Source organism: Curcuma longa, chromosome 15 (assembly GCF_044706935.1).
Source record: "Curcuma longa cultivar G26 ecotype Majalengka, Jawa Barat chromosome 15, ITB_CL_G26_1.1, whole genome shotgun sequence".
In the NCBI taxonomy this organism is placed as follows: Eukaryota; Viridiplantae; Streptophyta; class Magnoliopsida; order Zingiberales; family Zingiberaceae; genus Curcuma; species Curcuma longa.
In genome coordinates, this window is record NC_133875.1 from 10,236,780 (window position 1) to 10,241,844 (window position 5,065).

A 5,065-nucleotide genomic window follows, 5' to 3' on the forward strand; every position below is an offset into this window, starting at 1 on the left:
TCCCAATCCTTGAATCTCCATGGTTGAACTCTGAACTTGAACTATATTGCAATGATTGGATCATTATTTGTCTTCTAGAATACCGATCTTCTATTTAAACTAGAATCCCTCTATTGAATCTTCTTAAATCCTGATCTTTGATATGAATTGTCGAATCTATATAAGTTCCTTAGTCTTGAAATATCTTTCTTGAGTCTTTAATTTTGAACTTCGCTCTCAAATTCAATTATTCATCTTGAATTTCAAAACTTGTTTTTTGATCTCAATTTCCAATCATGTATTTTTCTCTTATTTTAGACTTTAAAAAACTTGATACTCAATATTTTGGGTCTCAAACTCCAATGAAGAATTTGAATTTGCTAGTTAAATAGTAAATCATGGAATCTTTGGTTTAAAAAAATTGAGTATGAATCTTGAATTGTGAGTTCTCGAATCCTTAATTTTGATTTTTGACCTTGAATTCTTTGAATCTCTAAGGTAGAGTCTAGAACTCGAACTGTATTGCAATGATTTGATCATAATTTGTTTTCTAAAATCTCAAGCTTTGAGCTGCAATTTCAAATATGTATAAGTTGCTTGAGTCTTGAAATCTTTTTCCAAAGTCTTTAGTTTTGAACTTCGCTCAATTCAATTATCTTGAATCTTAAAACTTGTTTCTCGATCTCGAGAACCAATCACACATTTTTCTTTTATTTTTGACTTTTAAAAACTTGATACTTAATCTTTTGGATCTTGAACTCCAATGGATTTGAATAGGCTAGTTAAAAAATAAATTAAGGAATCTTCGATCTTCAATTTTAGTTTATTGTTGTTCGTTGAATCTTGAGACTCTTTCTCAATCTTCAAGAATCTTGTCTAAAACTTTTAATTTTGATATTTTTTTAAACTAGAATTCAACACCTATTAATGAGTTTTGTACTTTTCATCTTAGTTTAGTCCATGAAGCACGAATATTATATACTTAATCTGGAGTTTGACCTAAAAAATTAAGTATCTAATGGAGTCAAAGATGGTGAACAATTTGCGGCCCAACAGGCTAATGAAGGGGATCAAGCTAAAGTTGTAGCAATATAATGGGTGTCAGAAAGGAAAAAATGAATCTTGTTGGATAAGGTTAGGTCAATAATGAATCATGCAAGTCTTTCCAAATTAATTTAAAATTATGCACTTAAGACAGTTGTTTACTTGCAAAAAAGAAAGTCCCTACTAAGGCAATTTCTACTACTCCATATGAGATATTGATGTGAACCCAAAGAGAAAAATCTCAAGAACCCACAACGAATTGAAAAAAGAAAGAAGGAAAGTCAAAATCGATAAGAAATATTAATAGAACCTCGACCCAATACTTAAGAAAGTCGAACCTTGGTATAGATGAAGAGGGAAGACGCCACAACCTTAGGATGGAGGTTGATAAGTCTTTGAATGTCACAAGGGGATGCCTTGATAAGTTCTAGTTCAATGAAGTGAGAGCCTCACCATGCTTTATATTGAAAATATGCCAAAAGATACATGTGTGGCCGTCACCCCCTTTATTTATAGCTATAGGGTGATTTAAAAACCCTAAAAGGCCAAAAGAAAATCTTGATGCAGGAGCATCTAAAGATTTTTATTATTAATTTTGATAATTTTTATTTTTAGTAATTTTTAGAGTTTTTGGTATTTAAAGTAGTTTTGAAAAAGTTCTATTTTTTTATTTTAGAATTTTTTAAATCCATTTAGGATTTTTAGGATTGAGTCTATTAAGAAATTTTTCTTTTTTATGAGGAATCTTTCTTTTAGAGTTTGTTAAGAAATTTTTCTTTTTATGAGGAATCTTTCTTAGAGTTTGGGTCTATATAAACATGTTATGAGTTGATGTTTAGGAGAAGAAGTTTTGGTTTAATAATAATTTTGGCAATGTCGTTTATTTCTCTATCTCTTGTTATTCTTCTGAATTAATAGGTTTTAGAAGATTATTTCCGACGTTCACAGTCGAACCAACGGATTTAATATTGCCCCCGGGATAATCGCTATCCCGCCCGGCGTCAGTTGGTATCAGAGCGCATCAGATCCGATGGAGGGTCGTCGTGGTCGTGGACGTGGCGGTCGCGGTCGCATTCATCAGGTTCCGATAGAGGAAGCTCGTACCATGCAAGAGGAGACGATTGAGGATTTGCGGAGGCAAGTCGCAGAATTAACCCAGCGTCTGGCGACGCAAGGTTTTGAAGATCGAAGGAGCTATGACCGTGATTCTGATTCCGCATCCACCTTTGACAATCCTTACCACCACCCCGATAGGGTCGCGGATCGTCGAGGTCGAGAAGAACGGTATGTAGACTTCGATTTTCGAGTTGATCTACCTGAGTTTTCAGGAACTTTACAAGCAGAAGGATTCGTTGATTGGCTCAACGAAATAGAAAGGATTTTTTACTACAAGGAGGTACCCGATCGAATGAAGGTCAAGTTGGTTGCCATCCGACTCAAGGGTCGAGCATCCGCATGGTGGGAACAACTACGACGCTCACAAGAGAGACAAGGCAAACCCAAGATCACCAATTGGGAAAAGATGAAGAAGAAGATGAGAGCTCAATTCCTTCCTTTCGGCTACTCCCAAACTCTGTTTCAACGACTTCACTTATTGAGGCAGGGTGCGAGATCGGTCGATGAATATACGGAAGAGTTCTACCAGTTGATTGCCCGAAACGACCTCTCGGAGACCGAGGAGCAGATGGTGGCACGATACTTGGGGGGTTTGCGCCAGCCCTTGCAGGATGCCCTCAGTCTTCATTCATTGTGGACCGTTTCAGAGGCATACCAGCGTGCGCTGGTTGTGGAAAAATAGCACAACCGAAGCCGATAGTCAGAGGTGACCAAAACAGCCGATCCCGCCCTCAAGACTCACGTCCTTCACGTCAACAACCACAACAAAAGCCACCACAGGTTAATTCTAAATCTACTAGATGTTATCGTTGTGGTGAACAGGGTCATAGGGCCAACGAGTGCAGGACGCCTGCTCCTGCTCCTACTAATCAGAAGGGCAAAAATTTATTAATCGAAGAAGACGAGGACGATAAGAAGGAGACAATCGGAGAACCTGTGTACGATGAGGATGAACCTGACGAGGTGCTTTATGGCGATGGTCAGGAAACTTTAGTTGTTCGCAAGAGTCTACTCACTCCAAAGGACAACTCGAAAGATGACTGGTTGAGAACCAATATCTTCCACACCACTTGCACTGTTGCTGATAAAGTATGCAAGATGATCATTGATAGCGGCAGTTGTGAGAACGTTGTGTCCGATGAAGCTGTCCAAAAATTACAATTGAAGACGGACCATCATCCGAAGCCATACAGGTTATCATGGTTGAACAAAGACACTGAGGTAACCGTAGATAGACGATGCCTTGTATCATTCTCTATTGGCAGCAAATATTTCGATAATGCTTGGTGTGATGTGGTGGCTATGGATACATGTCATATATTGTTGGGGCGGCCTTGGCAGTATGATCGCAGTGTTATTCATGATGGACGAAAGAATACCTATACTGTGCACATCAAGGGCAAGAAGATCGTATTAGCGCCACAACGGGAAGGAACTACTTCAATACCGCCAACCAAGAATACTAACTTGCTATCTGTTTCCAAATTTATAGATGAGATGGAGTCTGGAGACGTAGTCTACGCTTTGCTGCCTTGTCGAGACGAGACCACGATCGTCGACGTGGCTTTACCCGCAGAAGTACAACACCTACTAGCAGATTTTGCCGAGCTGATGCCAGAGGACTTTCCGCCTGGTCTACCGCCTATGAGAGATATCCAGCACCAGATTGATCTCGTTCCAGGGTCGAGTCTGCCCAATCGACCCGCATATCGCCTCAGTCCCAAGGAGGCCGAAGAATTACAGTGACAGGTGGTGGATTTACTAGAAAGGGGTTATATCCGTGAGAGCATGAGCCCCTGTGCAGTTCCTGCTCTACTGGTGCCAAAGAAAGATGGATCGTGGCGTATGTGCGTCGACAGCCGAGCCATCAACAAAATTACTGTTAAGTACAGATTTCCAATTCCTCGCTTGGATGACATGTTGGATCAGCTATCCGGTTCTAGGGTCTTCTCCAAAATAGACCTTAAAAGCGGATACCACCAGATCAGGATACGACCGGGAGATGAATGGAAGACGACGTTTAAAACACCACATGGATTATACGAGTGGATGGTCATGCCTTTTGGGTTGTCGAACGCTCCTAGTACCTTCATGAGGTTTATGCATCAGATCTTACGGCCTTTTATGGGTAAATTTGTGGTGGTCTACTTCGATGACATTCTCATCTACAGTTCGACGTGGGCATTGCACTTTGATCACCTCCGTACTATTTTTGAAAAATTGAAGAGGGAGCGCCTATATGTCAACAGGAAGAAGTATTCTTTTTTTACTACATCGGTATCTTTTCTTGGTTTTATTGTCTCTACTGACGGTGTTCACGCAGATCCAACAAAGATAGATGCAATCTTGGAGTGGCCTCAGCCAAGGACTTTGCATGATGTTAGGAGTTTCCATGGGTTGGCTTCTTTCTACCGCCGGTTCATCAGAAACTTTAGCACTCTGATTGCTCCCATCACGGAGTGTCTTAAGGGTCTGTGATTTCAAGTGGTCTGAAGAAGCAGAGGCTAGTTTTCAACTAGTCAAGCAGAAGATGACGGAGGCACCGGTGCTTGCACTTCCTGATTTTGATCGATTTTCTAGGATGACACATTTTATAGCCTGCAGGAAGACTATGGATGCTGTCCGGATTGCCCATCTTTACTTCAAGGAGATCGTGCGTTTACATGGTGTTCCTAGATCTATGACTTCAGATCGAGATACAAAGTTCATCAGTCAATTTTGGAAGAGCTTGTGGGGAAAATTGGGAACACAACTGAACTTTAGCAGTGCCTACCACCCCCAGATAGATGGTCAGACCGAGGTGGTGAATCGAAGTTTGGGTAATCTTCTGAGGTGTTTGACAGGAACTAAACCGAAGCAATGGGATTTGGCTCTACCTCAAGCAGAATTTGCTTATAATCGGTCAAGAAATAGGACCACAGGTTTC

The 5,065-nt window shown here is 40.4% G+C and overlaps 1 pseudogene; it reads left to right on the plus strand.

Moving 5' to 3' along the window:
• The first annotated feature begins 2,053 nt into the window (after positions 1-2,053).
• Positions 2,054-4,617, plus strand: LOC141845966 (uncharacterized; annotated as a pseudogene).
• Positions 4,618-5,065: the final 448 nt, after the last annotated feature.